The sequence below is a fragment of the Hyperolius riggenbachi genome, unplaced genomic scaffold (genome assembly GCF_040937935.1).
Source record: "Hyperolius riggenbachi isolate aHypRig1 unplaced genomic scaffold, aHypRig1.pri scaffold_132, whole genome shotgun sequence".
In the NCBI taxonomy this organism is placed as follows: domain Eukaryota; kingdom Metazoa; phylum Chordata; class Amphibia; order Anura; family Hyperoliidae; genus Hyperolius; species Hyperolius riggenbachi.
The window spans coordinates 187,501-206,308 of NW_027152348.1; the positions used below are offsets into that span (position 1 = coordinate 187,501).

Genomic DNA, 18,808 nt, shown 5'->3' on the forward strand with positions numbered 1-18,808 from the left:
TGTGTGTGTGTGTGTGTGTACAGTGTGTATGTGTGTGTGTGTGTGTGTGTGTGTGTACAGTGTGTATGTGTGTGTGTGTGTACAGTGTGTGTACAGTGTGTGTACAGTGTGTGTACAGTGTGTGTACAGTGTGTGTACAGTGTGTGTACAGTGTGTGTACAGTGTGTATGTGTGTGTGTGTGTACAGTGTGTGTACAGTGTGTGTACAGTGTGTGTACAGTGTGTGTACAGTGTGTATACAGTGTGTATACAGTGTGTATACAGTGTGTATACAGTGTGTGTGTGCGCGCGCGTGTGATCTGATATACAACACTGGCTGTATATTGAAGTAGACACCGGCCTCTTGCACACTGCAAGTGATTCCGATTCAGATTCCGCTTTTTAATCAGTTTTTACATCCGATTCAGATTCTGATTTGCAGTTTGCTCCCTGCACACTGCAAATCTGAATCTGAATCTGATGTAAAAACAGATTAAAAAGCGGAATCGGAATCGCGTGCAGTGTGCAAGAGGCCTCCCTTCTGCAATTGATTTGTCCCAATACAGCTAAAACCTACCCTCAATAAATTACAGCTTTTGCCTCTGATATGTAACATGAATAGTAGGAAAATGTTTAGACTGCTACTTAGACGTTATTTGCTTGTTGTCATTTTAGAACACTTGGGTATTGATGGTGTTCCTTTAACACGTGGAGCCCTAAGCTGAAAATCCACTGACTTTACACAAAACGTGTTAAATGCGTGGCCACTTTAAAGGTGGCCATACACTGGTTGATTTGCCATCAGATCGACCAACAGATAGATCCCTCTCTGATCGAATCTGATCAGAGAGGGATCGTATGGCTGCCTTTACTGCAAACAGATTGTGAATCAATTTCAGCATGAAATAGATTTACCATCTGTGAAGCTGCCGCCGCCCCCCCCCCCCCCCCCCCCCCCCGCATACATTACCTGATCCGGCCGGCGCGAGTCCCCCGATCTCTGCTGTCTTCTTCTCCGCGCTCGGCGACAGCTTCACTTTACTTCCTGTCCAGGGATGTTAAAACAGTAGAGGGCGATCTACTGTTTAAACTTTCTGTCGGGACAGGAAGAAGTGAAGCCAGTCGGAACCCAGCGGAGAAGAAGCAGCGGTGGCATGCGCCGGCGGAGCAGGTAATGTTTCCCTTGTCGTCTTATTGTGCTTTGTAAAGCGCTGCGGAATATGTTGGCGCTATATAAATAAATAATAATAATAAATAATAATAATGTATTGCCGCTAGTGTCGGTCGTCGGACATTCGAACACCGCTATCGACGTACTCCCGACCCGCCGGCGATCGAGCGAAATCTTCCGCATGGACGGATCGGCGGGAATGATCGATTTCGGACGGAAATTGATTGTTTGGTCAGCGTTTGCACAACGATTACACAGCAGATTCGATCACAGTGATTGAATCTGCTGTATATTGGCGGGAAAATCGTTAGATGTATAGTCCCCCTAAGTCCTTTGTTTCTCCCCTGGATACAGCAGAAGCTATTCTGCATTGTTTACACAGCTTAGGTCTGATCATTATATAACCACAATCATATCAGTTTACTCCTGAGTGAAGTAGAGGTTTCGGTATCAACCCTTCCAGTAGCTATTAGTTTTATGGTGTGTGAGACAAATCACCTGCCAATCCTGTATTACTATGCCACCGCTGCCATACAGCTCTCATTCAAGAGAGACTTCTGGAGGCAAGTCCACTGTGAGCACAGTAAACATTTAAGATTGGTTGGATTGCCCATACAAGATACAATCTTGATTGTATGTACAATCGGTAAAATAAAATGATCAATTTTGGCTTGGAAGTCGGGTTAATGCTGCCACCACTCTCTAGGCATTGCGAGTTAGAGAGATATGAAGCTAATTATTCCTAAAAGGAAGAAAACAGTTAATTGCAATTTAACTAGCCAAATCAACAATTTGTAAACGTAATACAACACGGTAGGGTGTCTCAGTGTGAGGACTTGGGATTCTTAGCATAGATCAGAATAATCACGTAACAAGGGCAAAACTGGAACAATGCTATTGTTAGTTTTATTATAAAACTATACACAAAATATACACAAGCTGGAAAATAAATCTGGCATCAGATTGGTTAAGTAAAGGTTAGGATTAGTTAGTAAGTTAAGTGAGGAATGAGGCATTAGGAGAGTGTCTGAAAACGTCAAGTACCGTGGTTGGTTGAGATAAATAAAGTCTTTGTGAGGAATAATCCACAATGGTGGTTGCCCATGTACGGCAGCAGGCGTGTCGGATGGTATTGGACAACAGATGATAAGCAATCGACAATGCGTGTACACAGAGCTGGGACAAGATCCTCCAGCACCCAAGGCTGAGACACCAAAGTGCGCCCCTCCATCCCTCCCACCCCAGCTGTCGCACACTGATTGCTATTAGACTAAGAGGCTCCTCCCCTATCCCTCCCACCCCAGCCGTCACACACTGATTGCTACTAGACTAAGAGGCGCCCCAGGGCCCCCAACCTCCCCAATACCTTAATCTCTAGTTATCTGACTTGCAGTCACTGCCATGTTTCCCCTTTTCCTATTTCTTTCTGCTTCAAACACAATTGGGAATGACAACTGAATGAATTGTGCGCCCCCTCCTACACTGCGCCCTGAGGCTGCAGCCTCTCCAGCCTCTGCCTTGGCCCGGCCCTGTGTGTACATGGGTTATTACTCCCTTCTCCAGCTGGGAGTGATCAGCCTGGTGTAATTGGAATGGGGGCAATTCTTGCACCAGAGTGAAAATATGGCAGAACGCGGTTGTTCTGCACACGAGTCTGAGCATCAAATGGACTACGCAGCGGCAGTCAGTGAGGGACCCCGAGTCCACCGATACGAGACATGATGGGTATTACAGGTGTAGTATTACAGTGCTGCTTTGAACATGTATTACTCCAGGTTTGGAAGTTTGATTGGTCTGAAGACCTCTCAGAACCGGTGTCAGACTGAGCTCAATAACCTGTGCAAAGGTCAGCACATAGGAACCTTCTAACCTATGGAATATGCGGAAAATATGGAAATTATTCATCCCTGGGTTACAGTAGGTCAGCTGTTGGGGAGTCATTAGATAAGATCTGTCTTTCCCCGGCTCTGCAGAGAGGTATGAGCTGTTTTGATCTACAGGACCTCAGAGCCTGAGAATCTGAAAAGGGCAAAGTATATAAGATCCTGTCAATTAGGAAGAAGAGTGAAGGCTAATTAACCTGGCAGGGGTACGGGGAAACAAGCTGATTGCCCCTTTGATGATGGCTAAAAGCTAGCTAGGTAATTCCGTGGGATATGTGTGTCAGCTGAGCAAAAGAATGGATTTGGCCAGAAATGACCAAGGACTGCTACTGAGTAAAAAGATGGTTATGAAATATGGTGAATGTGTCACAGTGTGTTTAATGCTGTAGACCACAGATGGCATTTTAAAGAAAGTGATGGGAGAGCCCCCTTTAAGTATACCTGAGATGGGGGAAAGTTCTATCTTGCTTACCTGGGACTTCCTCCAGCCCCTAAAGCTTTAGAGGTCCCTCAGTTTCCTCCTAGTTCCCTGTGTTGCACCCAGTCCAAGGCTCGCCAACTGAACCAGTCACACATGTGCAGAACACATTCGAGGCACGCGAACAAGGCCGCGCATGTACAGCAGGCTAGTGATGGGTCGTTCGCCAACGAGAAGGATCTAAGAGGCGGCTCTTTGCTGCGAACGACAAGAGCCGGTTCTCAGTTTTAAAAGAGCCGATGCCTCAGCCGCCCCACACAGCTCTGCTTTGCTCTGTGATAAAGGGCGCTGAGGCATGCTGGGAGATGTAGTCCTCCTCTTTCAGCTTGTAGGAGTGTATGGGGCAGATGTATGGGGGGGAGCAGAGCAGTAGCAGGAGGGATTGCCCCAGTCAGATAAGCAGTCATGGAGACAGGGGCGGGGCTTTTACTCCGATTCTGAGTGGTGTCTAGTGACATTTAATGAAGAGCCGATTCTCCGAGAAGAGCCGGAATTCCCATCACTACAGCAGGCCACTACTGGCGATTGTTCTTAGGACTGAACCAGTCACAGGCCACTGCACATGTGCAGAACAAATTGGAGGCACCCGGCCCAGGCTGCGCATGTACAGCAGGCCACTACTGGCGATTGTTCTTAGGACTGAACCAGTCACAGGCCACTGCACATGTGCAGAACAAATTGGAGGCACCCGGCCCAGGCTGCGCATGTACAGCAGGCCACTACTGGCGATTGTTCTTAGGACTGAACCAGTCACAGGCCACTGCACATGTGCAGAACACATTGGAGGCACCCGGCCCAGGCTGCACATGTACAGCAGGCCACTACTGGCGATTGTTCTTAGGACTGAACCAGTCACAGGCCACTGCACATGTGGAGAACACATTGGAGGCACGCGGCCCAGGCTGCGCATGTACAGCAGGCCACTACTGGCGATTGTTCTTAGAACTGAACCAGTCACAGGCCACTGCACATGTGGAGAACACATTGGAGGCACACAGCCCAGGCTGCGCATGTACAGCAGGCCACTACTGGCGATTGTTCTTAGGACTGAACCAGTCACAGGCCACTGCACATGTGCAGAACACATTGGAGGCACGCGGCCCAGGCTGCGCATGTACAGCAGGCCACTACTGGCGATTGTTCTTAGGACTGAACCAGTCACAGGCCACTGCACATGTGCAGAACACATTGGAGGCACGCGGCCCAGGCTGCGCATGTACAGCAGGCCACTACTGGCGATTGTTCTTAGGACTGAACCAGTCACAGGCCACTGCACATGTGCAGAACACATTGGAGGCACGCGGCCCAGGCTGCGCATGTACAGCAGGCCACTACTGGCGATTGTTCTTAGAACTGAACCAGTCACAGGCCACTGCACATGTGGAGAACACATTGGAGGCACGCGGCCCAGGCTGCGCATGTACAGCAGGCCACTACTGGCGATTGTTCTTAGAACTGAACCAGTCACAGGCCACTGCACATGTGCAGAACACATTGGAGGCACGCGGCCCAGGCTGCGCATGTACAGCAGGCCACTACTGGCGATTGTTCTTAGGACTGAACCAGTCACAGGCCACTGCACATGTGGAGAACACATTGGAGGCACACAGCCCAGGCTGCGCATGTACAGCAGGCCACTACTGGCGATTGTTCTTAGGACTGAACCAGTCACAGGCCACTGCACATGTGCAGAACACATTGGAGGCACGCGGCCCAGGCTGCGCATGTACAGCAGGCCACTACTGGCGATTGTTCTTAGAACTGAACCAGTCACAGGCCACTGCACATGTGGAGAACACATTGGAGGCACGCGGCCCAGGCTGCGCATGTACAGCAGGCCACTACTGGCGATTGTTCTTAGGACTGAACCAGTCACAGGCCACTGCACATGTGCAGAACACATTGGAGGCACGCGGCCCAGGCTGCGCATGTACAGCAGGCCACTACTGGCGATTGTTCTTAGGACTGAACCAGTCACAGGCCACTGCACATGTGCAGAACACATTGGAGGCACGCGGCCCAGGCTGCGCATGTACAGCAGGCCACTACTGGCGATTGTTCTTAGGACTGAACCAGTCACAGGCCACTGCACATGTGCAGAACACATTGGAGGCACGCGGCCCAGGCTGCGCATGTACAGCAGGCCACTACTGGCGATTGTTCTTAGGACTGAACCAGTCACAGGCCACTGCACATGTGGAGAACACATTGGAGGCACGCGGCCCAGACTGCGCATGTACAGCAGGCCACTACTGGCGATTGTTCTTAGGACTGAACCAGTCACAGGCCACTGCACATGTGCAGAACACATTGGAGGCACGCGGCCCAGGCTGCGCATGTACAGCAGGCCACTACTGGCGATTTTTCTTAGGACTGAACCAGTCACAGGCCACTGCACATGTGGAGAACACATTGGAGGCACGCGGCCCAGGCTGCGCATGTACAGCAGGCCACTACTGGCGATTGTTCTTAGGACTGAACCAGTCACAGGCCACTGCACATGTGCAGAACCCATTGGAGGCACGCGGCCCAGGCTGCGCATGTACAGCAGGCCACTACTGGCGATTGTTCTTAGAACTGAACCAGTCACAGGCCACTGCACATGTGCAGAACACATTGGAGGCACCCGGCCCAGGCTGCGCATGTACAGCAGGCCACTACTGGCGATTGTTCTTAGGACTGAACCAGTCACAGGCCACTGCACATGTGCAGAACACATTGGAGGCACGCGGCCCAGGCTGCGCATGTACAGCAGGCCACTACTGGCGATTGTTCTTAGGACTGAACCAGTCACAGACCACTGCACATGTGCAGAACACATTGGAGGCACGCGGCCCAGACTGCACATGTACAGCAGGCCACTACTGGTGATTGTTCTTAGAACTGAACCAGTCACAGGCCACTGCACATGTGCAGAACACATTGGAGGCACGCGGCCCAGACTGCGCATGTACAGCAGGCCACTACTGGAGATTGTTCTTAGAACTGAACCAGTCACAGGCCACTGCACATGTGCAGAACACATTGGAGGCACGCGGCCCAGGCTGCGCATGTACAGCAGGCCACTACTGGCGATTGTTCTTAGGACTGAACCAGTCACAGGCCACTGCACATGTGCAGAACACATTGGAGGCACGCGGCCCAGACTGCACATGTACAGCAGGCCACTACTGGCGATTGTTCTTAGAACTGAACCAGTCACAGGCCACTGCACATGTGCAGAACACATTGGAGGCACGCGGCCCAGACTGCGCATGTACAGCAGGCCACTACTGGAGATTGTTCTTAGAACTGAACCAGTCACAGGCCACTGCACATGTGCAGAACACATTGGAGGCACCCAGCCCAGGCTGCGCATGTACAGAAGGCCACTACTGGCGATTGTTCTTAGGACTGAACCAGTCACAGGCCACTGCACATGTGCAGAACACATTGGAGGCACCCGGCCCAGGCTGCGCATGTACAGCAGGCCACTACTGGCGATTGTTCTTAGGACTGAACCAGTCACAGGCCACTGCACATGTGCAGAACACATTGGAGGCACGCGGCCCAGGCTGCGCATGTACAGCAGGCCACTACTGGCGATTGTTCTTAGGACTGAACCAGTCACAGGCCACTGCACATGTGGAGAACACATTGGAGGCACCCAGTCCAGGCTGCGCATGTACAGCAGGCCACTACTGGCGATTGTTCTTAGAACTGAACCAGTCACAGGCCACTGCACATGTGCAGAACACATTGGAGGCACGCGGCCCAGGCTGCGCATGTACAGCAGGCCACTACTGGCGATTGTTCTTAGAACTGAACCAGTCACAGGCCACTGCACATGTGCAGAACACATTGGAGGCACGCGGCCCAGGCTGCGCATGTACAGCAGGCCACTACTGGCGATTGTTCTTAGAACTGAACCAGTCACAGGCCACTGCACATGTGGAGAACACATTGGAGGCACGCGGCCCAGGCTGCGCATGTACAGCAGGCAACTACTGGCGATTGTTCTTAGGACTGAACCAGTCACAGGCCACTGCACATGTGGAGAACACATTGGAGGCACGCGGCCCAGGCTGCGCATGTACAGCAGGCCACTACTGGCGATTGTTCTTAGGACTGAACCAGTCACAGGCCACTGCACATGTGCAGAACACATTGGAGGCACGCGGCCCAGACTGCGCATGTACAGCAGGCCACTACTGGCGATTGTTCTTAGAACTGAACCAGTCACAGGCCACTGCACATGTGCAGAACCCATTGGAGGCACGCGGCCCAGGCTGCGCATGTACAGCAGGCCACTACTGGCGATTGTTCTTAGGACTGAACCAGTCACAGGCCACTGCACATGTGCAGAACACATTGGAGGCACGCGGCCCAGACTGCGCATGTACAGCAGGCCACTACTGGCGATTGTTCTTAGAACTGAACCAGTCACAGGCCACTGCACATGTGCAGAACACATTGGAGGCATGCGGCCCAGGCTGCGCATGTACAGCAGGCCACTACTGGCGATTGTTCTTAGAATTGAACCAGTCACAGGCCACTGCACATGTGCAGAACACATTGGAGGCACGCTGCCCAGGCTGCGCATGTACAGCAGGCCACTACTGGCTATTGTTCTTAGGACTGAACCAGTCACAGGCCACTGCACATGTGCAAAACACATTGGAGGCACGCGGCCCAGGCTGCGCATGTACAGCAGGCCACTACTGGTGATTGTTCTTAGAACTGAACCAGTCACAGGCCACTGCACATGTGCAGAACACATTGGAGGCACGCGGCCCAGGCTGCGCATATACAGCAGGCCACTACTGGCGATTGTTCTTAGGACTGAACCAGTCACAGGCCACTGCACATGTGCAGAACACATTGGAGGCACGCGGCCCAGGCTGCGCATGTACAGCAGGCCACTACTGGCGATTGTTCTTAGGACTGAACCAGTCACAGGCCACTGCACATGTGCAGAACACATTGGAGGCACGCGGCCCAGGCTGCGCATGTACAGCAGGCCACTACTGGCGATTGTTCTTAGGACTGAACCAGTCACAGACCACTGCACATGTGCAGAACACATTGGAGGCACGCGGCCCAGGCTGCACATGTACAGCAGGCCACTACTGGCGATTGTTCTTAGGACTGAACCAGTCACAGGCCACTGCACATGTGCAGAACACATTGGAGGCACGCGGCCCAGACTGCGCATGTACAGCAGGCCACTACTGGCGATTGTTCTTAGAACTGAACCAGTCACAGGCCACTGCACATGTGCAGAACACATTGGAGGCACGCGGCCCAGACTGCGCATGTACAGCAGGCCACTACTGGAGATTGTTCTTAGAACTGAACCAGTCACAGGCCACTGCACATGTGCAGAACACATTGGAGGCACACGGCCCAGGCTGCGCATGTACAGCAGGCCACTACTGGCGATTGTTCTTAGGACTGAACCAGTCACAGGCCACTGCACATGTGCAGAACACATTGGAGGCACCCAGCCCAGGCTGCGCATGTACAGAAGGCCACTACTGGCGATTGTTCTTAGGACTGAACCAGTCACAGGCCACTGCACATGTGCAGAACACATTGGAGGCACCCGGCCCAGGCTGCGCATGTACAGCAGGCCACTACTGGCGATTGTTCTTAGGACTGAATCAGTCACAGGCCACTGCACATGTGCAGAACACATTGGAGGCACGCGGCCCAGGCTGCGCATGTACAGCAGGCCACTACTGGCGATTGTTCTTAGGACTAAACCAGTCACAGGCCACTGCACATGTGCAGAACACATTGGAGGCACGCGGCCCAGGCTGCGCATGTACAGCAGGCCACTACTGGCGATTGTTCTTAGGACTGAACCAGTCACAGGCCACTGCACATGTGCAGAACACATTGGAGGCACGCGGCCCAGGCTGCGCATGTACAGCAGGCCACTACTGGCGATTGTTCTTAGGACTGAACCAGTCACAGGCCACTGCACATGTGGAGAACCCATTGGAGGCACGCGGCCCAGACTGCGCATGTACAGCAGGCCACTACTGGCGATTGTTCTTAGGACTGAACCAGTCACAGGCCACTGCACATGTGCAGAACACATTGGAGGCACCCAGCCCAGGCTGCGCATGTACAGCAGGCCACTACTGGCGATTGTTCTTAGGACTGAACCAGTCACAGGCCACTGCACATGTGCAGAACACATTGGAGGCACCCAGCCCAGGCTGCGCATGTACAGCAGGCCACTACTGGCGATTGTTCTTAGGACTGAACCAGTCACAGGCCACTGCACATGTGCAGAACACATTGGAGGCACCCAGCCCAGGCTGCGCATGTACAGCAGGCCACTACTGGCGATTGTTCTTAGGACTGAACCAGTCACAGGCCACTGCACATGTGCAGAACACATTGGAGGCACCCGGCCCAGACTGCTCATGTACAGCAGGCCACTACTGGCGATTGTTCTTAGGACTGAACCAGTCACAGGCCACTGCACATGTGCAGAACACATTGGAGGCACCCGGCCCAGACTGCGCATGTACAGCAGGCCACTACTGGCGATTGTTCTTAGGACTGAACCAGTCACAGGCCACTGCACATGTGCAGAACACATTGGAGGCACCCGGCCCAGGCTGCGCATGTACAGCAGGCCACTACTGGCGATTGTTCTTAGGACTGAACCAGTCACAGGCCACTGCACATGTGCAGAACACATTGGAGGCACGCGGCCCAGACTGCGCATGTACAGCAGGCCACTACTGGCGATTGTTCTTAGGACTGAACCAGTCACAGGCCACTGCACATGTGCAGAACACATTGGAGGCACGCGGCCCAGACTGCGCATGTACAGCAGGCCACTACTGGCGATTGTTCTTAGGACTGAACCAGTCACAGGCCACTGCACATGTGCAGAACCCATTGGAGGCACGCGGCCCAGGCTGCGCATGTACAGCAGGCCACTACTGGCGATTGTTCTTAGGACTGAACCAGTCACAGGCCACTGCACATGTGCAGAACACATTGGAGGCACGCGGCCCAGGCTGCGCATGTACAGCAGGCCACTACTGGCGATTGTTCTTAGGACTGAACCAGTCACAGGCCACTGCACATGTGCAAAACACATTGGAGGCATGCGGCCCAGGCTGCGCATGTACAGCAGGCCACTACTGGCGATTGTTCTTAGAACTGAACCAGTCACAGGCCACTGCACATGTGCAGAACACATTGGAGGCACCCGGCCCAGGCTGCACATGTACAGCAGGCCACTACTGGCGATTGTTCTTAGAACTGAACCAGTTACAGGCCACTGCACATGTGCAGAACACATTGGAGGCACGCGGCCCAGGCTGCGCATGTACAGCAGGCCACTACTGGCGATTGTTCTTAGGACTGAACCAGTCACAGGCCACTGCACATGTGCAGAACACATTGGAGGCACGCGGCCCAGGCTGCGCATGTACAGCAGGCCACTACTGGCGATTGTTCTTAGGACTGAACCAGTCACAGGCCACTGCACATGTGCAGAACACATTGGAGGCACGCGGCCCAGGCTGCGCATGTACAGCAGGCCACTACTGGCGATTGTTCTTAGGACTGAACCAGTCACAGGCCACTGCACATGTGCAGAACACATTGGAGGCACGCGGCCCAGGCTGCGCATGTACAGCAGGCCACTACTGGCGATTGTTCTTAGAACTGAACCAGTCACAGGCCACTGCACATGTGCAGAACACATTGGAGGCACCCGGCCCAGGCTGCGCATGTACAGCAGGCCACTACTGGCGATTGTTCTTAGGACTGAACCAGTCACAGGCCACTGCACATGTGGAGAACACATTGGAGGCATGCGGACCAGGCTGTGCATGTACAGCAGGCCACTACTGGCGATTGTTCTTAGGACTGAACCAGTCACAGGCCACTGCACATGTGCAGAACACATTGGAGGCACCCAGCCCAGGCTGCGCATGTACAGCAGGCCACTACTGGCGATTGTTCTTAGAACTGAACCAGTCACAGGCCACTGCACATGTGCAGAACACATTGGAGGCACCCAGCCCAGGCTGCGCATGTACAGCAGGCCACTACTGGCGATTGTTCTTAGAACTGAACCAGTCACAGGCCACTGCACATGTGCAGAACACATTGGAGGCACCCAGCCCAGGCTGCGCATGTACAGCAGGCCACTACTGGCGATTGTTCTTAGAACTGAACCAGTCACAGGCCACTGCACATGTGCAGAACACATTGGAGGCACCCAGCCCAGGCTGCGCATGTACAGCAGGCCACTACTGGCGATTGTTCTTAGAACTGAACCAGTCACAGGCCACTGCACATGTGCAGAACACATTGGAGGCACGCGGCCCAGGCTGCGCATGTACAGCAGGCCACTACTGGCGATTGTTCTTAGGACTGAACCAGTCACAGGCCACTGCACATGTGGAGAACACATTGGAGGCACGCGGCCCAGGCTGCGCATGTACAGCAGGCCACTACTGGCGATTGTTCTTAGAACTGAACCAGTCACAGGCCACTGCACATGTGCAGAACACATTGGAGGCACGCGGCCCAGGCTGCGCATGTACAGCAGGCCACTACTGGCGATTGTTCTTAGGACTGAACCAGTCACAGGCCACTGCACATGTGGAGAACACATTGGAGGCACACAGCCCAGGCTGCGCATGTACAGCAGGCCACTACTGGCGATTGTTCTTAGGACTGAACCAGTCACAGACCACTGCACATGTGCAGAACACATTGGAGGCACCCAGCCCAGGCTGCGCATGTACAGCAGGCCACTACTGGCGATTGTTCTTAGGACTGAACCAGTCACAGGCCACTGCACATGTGCAGAACACATTGGAGGCATGCGGCCCAGGCTGCGCATGTACAGCAGGCCACTACTGGCGATTGTTCTTAGAACTGAACCAGTCACAGGCCACTGCACATGTGGAGAACACATTGGAGGCACGCGGCCCAGGCTGCGCATGTACAGCAGGCCACTACTGGCGATTGTTCATAGAACTGAACCAGTCACAGGCCACTGCACATGTGCAGAACACATTGGAGGCACGCGGCCCAGGCTGCGCATGTACAGCAGGCCACTACTGGCGATTGTTCTTAGAACTGAACCAGTCACAGGCCACTGCACATGTGCAGAACACATTGGAGGCACCCGGCCCAGGCCGCACATGTACAGCAGGCCACTACTGGCGATTGTTCTTAGAACTGAACCAGTCACAGGCCACTGCACATGTGCAGAACACATTGGAGGCACGCGGCCCAGGCTGCGCATGTACAGCAGGCCACTACTGGCGATTGTTCTTAGGACTGAACCAGTCACAGGCCACTGCACATGTGCAGAACACATTGGAGGCACGCGGCCCAGGCTGCGCATGTACAGCAGGCCACTACTGGCGATTGTTCTTAGAACTGAACCAGTCACAGGCCACTGCACATGTGCAGAACACATTGGAGGCACGCGGCCCAGGCTGCGCATGTACAGCAGGCCACTACTGGCGATTGTTCTTAGGACTGAACCAGTCACAGGCCACTGCACATGTGGAGAACACATTGGAGGCACACGGCCCAGACTGCGCATGTACAGCAGGCCACTACTGGCGATTGTTCTTAGGACTGAACCAGTCACAGGCCACTGCACATGTGCAGAACACATTGGAGGCACGCGGCCCAGGCTGCGCATGTACAGCAGGCCACTACTGGCGATTGTTCTTAGAACTGAACCAGTCACAGGCCACTGCAAATGTGGAGAACACATTGGAGGCACCCGGCCCAGGCTGCACATGTACAGCAGGCCACTACTGGCGATTGTTCTTAGGACTGAACCAGTCACAGGCCACTGCACATGTGCAGAACACATTGGAGGCACGCGGCCCAGGCTGCGCATATACAGCAGGCCACTACTGGCGATTGTTCTTAGGACTGAACCAGTCACAGGCCACTGCACATGTGCAGAACACATTGGAGGCACCCGGCCCAGACTGCGCATGTACAGCAGGCCACTACTGGCGATTGTTCTTAGGACTGAACCAGTCACAGGCCACTGCACATGTGGAGAACACATTGGAGGCACCCGGCCCAGGCTGCGCATGTACAGCAGGCCACTACTGGCGATTGTTCTTAGAACTGAACCAGTCACAGGCCACTGCACATGTGGAGAACACATTGGAGGCACGCGGCCCAGGCTGCGCATGTACAGCAGGCCACTACTGGCGATTGTTCTTAGGACTGAACCAGTCACAGACCACTGCACATGTGCAGAACACATTGGAGGCACGCGGCCCAGGCTGCACATGTACAGCAGGCCACTACTGGCGATTGTTCTTAGAACTGAACCAGTCACAGGCCACTGCACATGTGCAGAACACATTGGAGGCACCCGGCCCAGGCTGTGCATGTACAGCAGGCCACTACTGGCGATTGTTCTTAGGACTGAACCAGTCACAGGCCACTGCACATGTGCAGAACACATTGGAGGCACGCGGCCCAGGCTGCGCATGTACAGCAGGCCACTACTGGCGATTGTTCTTAGAACTGAACTAGTCACAGGCCACTGCACATGTGCAGAACACATTGGAGGCACGCGGCCCAGACTGCTCATGTACAGCAGGCCACTACTGGCGATTGTTCTTAGAACTGAACCAGTCACAGGCCACTGCACATGTGGAGAACACATTGGAGGCACGCGGCCCAGGCTGCGCATGTACAGCAGGCCACTACTGGCGATTGTTCTTAGGACTGAACCAGTCACAGGCCACTGCACATGTGCAGAACACATTGGAGGCACGTGGCCCAGACTGCGCATGTACAGCAGGCCACTACTGGCGATTGTTCTTAGGACTGAACCAGTCACAGGCCACTGCACATGTGCAGAACACATTGGAGGCACGCGGCCCAGGCTGCGCATGTACAGCAGGCCACTACTGGCGATTGTTCTTAGGACTGAACCAGTCACAGGCCACTGCACATGTGCAGAACACATTGGAGGCACGTGGCCCAGGCTACGCATGTACAGCAGGCCACTACTGGTGATTGTTCTTAGAACTGAACCAGTCACAGGCCACTGCACATGTGGAGAACACATTGGAGGCACGCGGCCCAGGCTGCGCATGTACAGCAGGCCACTACTGGCGATTGTTCTTAGAACTGAACCAGTCACAGGCCACTGCACATGTGCAGAACACATTGGAGGCACGTGGCCCACGCTGCGCATGTACAGCAGGCCACTACTGGCGATTGTTCTTAGGACTGAACCAGTCACAGGCCACTGCACATGTGCAGAACACATTGGAGGCACGTGGCCCACGCTGCGCATGTACAGCAGGCCACTACTGGCAATTGTTCTTAGGGGCACAGCGGCCCAATGGAACTGCTGTAAAGCTGCAGAGAGGCAAGAAGCTCCAGGTAAGTAAAACAGAACTCTCCCCCCCCCCCTAATCTTAGGTTTACTTTAAAGGAGGGATATGGAGGGGGCCATATTCATTTCCTTTTACACAATACCAGTTGCCTGGCTGTCCTGCTGATCCTCTGCCTCCAATACTTTTAGTCATTGACCCTGAACAAGCATGCAGCAGATCAGGTGGTTCTGACATTGTTGTAAGATCTGACAAGATTAGCTGCATGCTTGTTTCAGATGTGTTATTCAGACACTACTGCAGCCAAGTAGATAAGCAAGGCTGCCATGCAACTGGTATTGTTTACCAGGAAATAAATAGGGCAGCCTCAATATCCCTCTCACTTCAATTGTCTTTTAGAAACTCACTCCATTATATACAACTAGTCATTTAATCTGCCTGTTAGATAACGGGCGCTAGGGCTATGACGTCAGGATGCACAGCCGCGCTCCCCAACGGCCGCCCGCTCCCTCTGTCCCCGTCCTCCTCCTGTTGGCTACACATGCGCAGTATCGCAAAACCACGGACACACAGACAGGAGGAGGATGACGCAGGGACAGTTAGGGATTATGGCATAGGATGATTTCAGCAGAAAAGTTTTAGTGCCTACTGAAAATTAATTGCAATACATCGTATGGAGTTCTGAAATGACGAGTCAGGCAAAAACGTAATTTGGGTACTATTAAAAGACAGAGTCCAAATTACGATAAAAACAGCGTAATTCAATAGCTAGCAGCCAAATTACATCTTACCTGAGTCAATGGCGGCCTGGAGAGGGAATAATAATGGACGCCACCAGGAGTGGGGGGTGGACAAGTTTCCTAGCGCCTTTACATGAACACCTGAAATGATAGGCCAGGTCACTGTGAGCGGATCCTCTGGAGAGCAGCAGCCTGAGAGTCCCGTCTACAGGTTCTTTCTTACAATGGCTTTGGAATAGGTTGCAGAATATGTGTGTCCCTGTAAGACCCGTCCCCGCGCTGCTCTCCCTGGCCTCAGTAATACACAGTGCTGGGGAGGATGGCAGTGTTAGAGATGGAGGACACGCCCCCAGGCTGGTCAGCCCGCCCCCGCGCTGCTCTCCCTAGCCTCAGTAATACACAGTGCTGGGGAGGATTGCAGTGTTAGAGATGGAGGACACGCCCCCTGGCCGGTCAGCCCGCCCCCGCACTGCTTTCCCTGGCCTCAGTAATACACAGTGCTGGGGAGGATGGCAGTGTTAGAGATGGAGGACACGCCCCTTGGCCGGTCAGCCCGTCCCCGCGCTGCTCTCCCTGGCCTCAGTAATACACAGTGCTGGGGAGGATGGCAGTGTTAGAGATGGAGGACACGCCCCTGGCCAGTCAGCCCGCCCCTGCGCTGCTCTCCCTAGCCTCAGTAATACACAGTGCTGGGGAGGTTTGCAGTGTTAGAGATGGAGGACACGCCCCTGGCCGGTCAGCCCGCCCCTGCGCTGCTCTCCCTGGCCTCAGTAATACACAGTGCTGGGGAGGATGGCAGTGTTAGAGATGGAGGACACGCCCCTGGCCAGTCAGCCCGCCCCTGCGCTGCTCTCTCTGGCCTCAGTAATACACAGTGCTGGGGAGGATGGCAGTGTTAGAGATGGAGGACACGCCCCCTGGCCGGTGAGCCCGCCCCTGCGCTGCTCTCCCTGGCCTCAGTAATACACAGTGCTGGGGAGGATGGCAGTGTGAGAGATGGAGGACACGCCCCCCCCCCGGATGGTCAGCCCACCCCTGCGCTGCTCTCACTGGTCTCAGTAATACACAGTGCTGGGGAGGATGGCAGTGTTAGAGATGGAGGACACGCCCCCTGGCCGGTCAGCCCGCCCCTGCGCTGCTCTCCCTGGTCTCAGTAATACACAGTGCTGGGGAGGATGGCAGTGTTAGAGATGGAGGACACGCCTCCTGGCCGGTCAGCCCGCCCCTGCGCTGCTCTCCCTGGTCTCAGTAATACACAGTGCTGGGGAGGATGGCAGTGTTAGAGATGGAGGACACGCCCCCTGGCCGGTCAGCCCGCCCCTGCGCTGCTCTCCCTGGCCTCAGTAATACACAGTGCTGGGGAGGATGGCAGTGTGAGAGATGGAGGACACGCCCCCCCCCCCCCCCCCCCAGATGGTCAGCCCGTCCCTGCGCTGCTCTCCCTAGCCTCAGTAATACACAGTGCTGGGGAGGATTGCAGTGCTAGACATGGAGGACACGCCCCCTGGCCGGTCAGCCCGCCCCCGCACTGCTTTCCCTGGCCTCAGTAATACACAGTGCTGGGGAGGATGGCAGTGTTAGAGATGGAGGACACGCCCCCTGGCCGGTCAGCCCGCCTCTGCGCTGCTCTCCCTGGTCTCAGTAATACACAGTGCTGGGGAGGATTGCAGTGTTAGAGATGGAGGACACGCCTCCTGGATGGTCAGCCCGCCCCCGCACTGCTTTCCCTGGCCTCAGTAATACACAGTGCTGGGGAGGATGGCAGTGTTAGAGATGGAGGACACGCCCCCTGGCCGGTCAGCCCGCCCCTGCGCTGCTCTCCCTGGTCTCAGTAATACACAGTGCTGGGGAGGATGGCAGTGTTAGAGATGGAGGACACGCCCCCCGGATGGTCAGCCCGCCCCTGCGCTGCTCTCCCTGGTCTCAGTAATACACAGTGCTGGGGAGGATGGCAGTGTTAGAGATGGAGGACACGCCCCCCGGATGGTCAGCACGCCCCTGCGCTGCTCTCCCTAGCCTCAGTAATACACAGTGCTGGGGAGGAATGCAGTGTTAGAGATGGAGGACACGCCCCCTGGCCGGTCAGCCCGCCCCTGCGCTGCTCTCCCTAGCCTCAGTAATACACAGTGCTGGGGAGGAATGCAGTGTTAGAGATGGAGGACACGCCCCCTGGCCGGTCAGCCCGCCCCTGCGCTGCTCTCCCTAGCCTCAGTAATACACAGTGCTGGGGAGGATGGCAGTGTTAGAGATGGAGGACACGCCCCCTGGCCGGTCAGCCCGCCCCTGCGCTGCTCTCCCTGGTCTCAGTAATACACAGTGCTGGGGAGGATGGCAGTGTTAGAGATGGAGGACACGCCTCCTGGCCGGTCAGCCAGCCCCTGCGCTGCTCTCCCTGGTCTCAGTAATACACAGTGCTGGGGAGGATGGCAGTGTTAGAGATGGAGGACACGCCCCCCGGATGGTCAGCCCGCCCCTGCGCTGCTCTCCCTGGTCTCAGTAATACACAGTGCTGGGGAGGATGGCAGTGTTAGAGATGGAGGACACGCCCCCCGGATGGTCAGCCCGCCCCTGCGCTGCTCTCCCTAGCCTCAGTAATACACAGTGCTGGGGAGGAATGCAGTGTTAGAGATGGAGGACACGCCCCCTGGCCGGTCAGCCCGCCCCTGCGCTGCTCTCCCTAGCCTCAGTAATACACAGTGCTGGGGAGGAATGCAGTGTTAGAGATGGAGGACACGCCCCCTGGCCGGTCAGCCCGCCCCTGCGCTGCTCTCCCTAGCCTCAGTAATACACAGTGCTGGGGAGGATTGCAGTGTTAGAGATGGAGGACACGCCCCCTGGCCGGTCAGCCCGCCCCCGCACTGCTTTCCCTGGCCTCAGTAATACACAGTGCTGGGGAGGAATGCAGTGTTAGAGATGGAGGACACGCCCCTGGCCGGTCAGCCCGCCCCTGCGCTGCTCTCCCTAGCCTCAGTAATACACAGTGCTGGGGAGGAATGCAGTGTTAGAGATGGAGGACACGCCCCTGGCCAGTCAGCCCGCCCCTGCGCTGCTCTCCCTGGCCTCAGTAATACACAGTGCTGGGGAGGATGGCAGTGTTAGAGATGGAGGACACGCCTCCTGGCCGGTCAGCCCGCCCCTGCGCTGCTCTCCCTGGCCTCAGTAATACACAGTGCTGGGGAGGATGGCAGTGTTAGAGATGGAGG

The 18,808-nt window shown here is 55.1% G+C and overlaps 1 protein-coding gene across 1 annotated transcript in view; it reads right to left on the reverse strand.

Moving 5' to 3' along the window:
- LOC137543622 (serine/threonine-protein phosphatase 2A 65 kDa regulatory subunit A alpha isoform-like) overlaps positions 1-18,808 on the reverse strand; it is a gene marked incomplete at its 3' end in the record, with an annotated part of 183,382 nt that overhangs the window by 164,226 nt on the left and 348 nt on the right. The window lies entirely within an intron of this gene.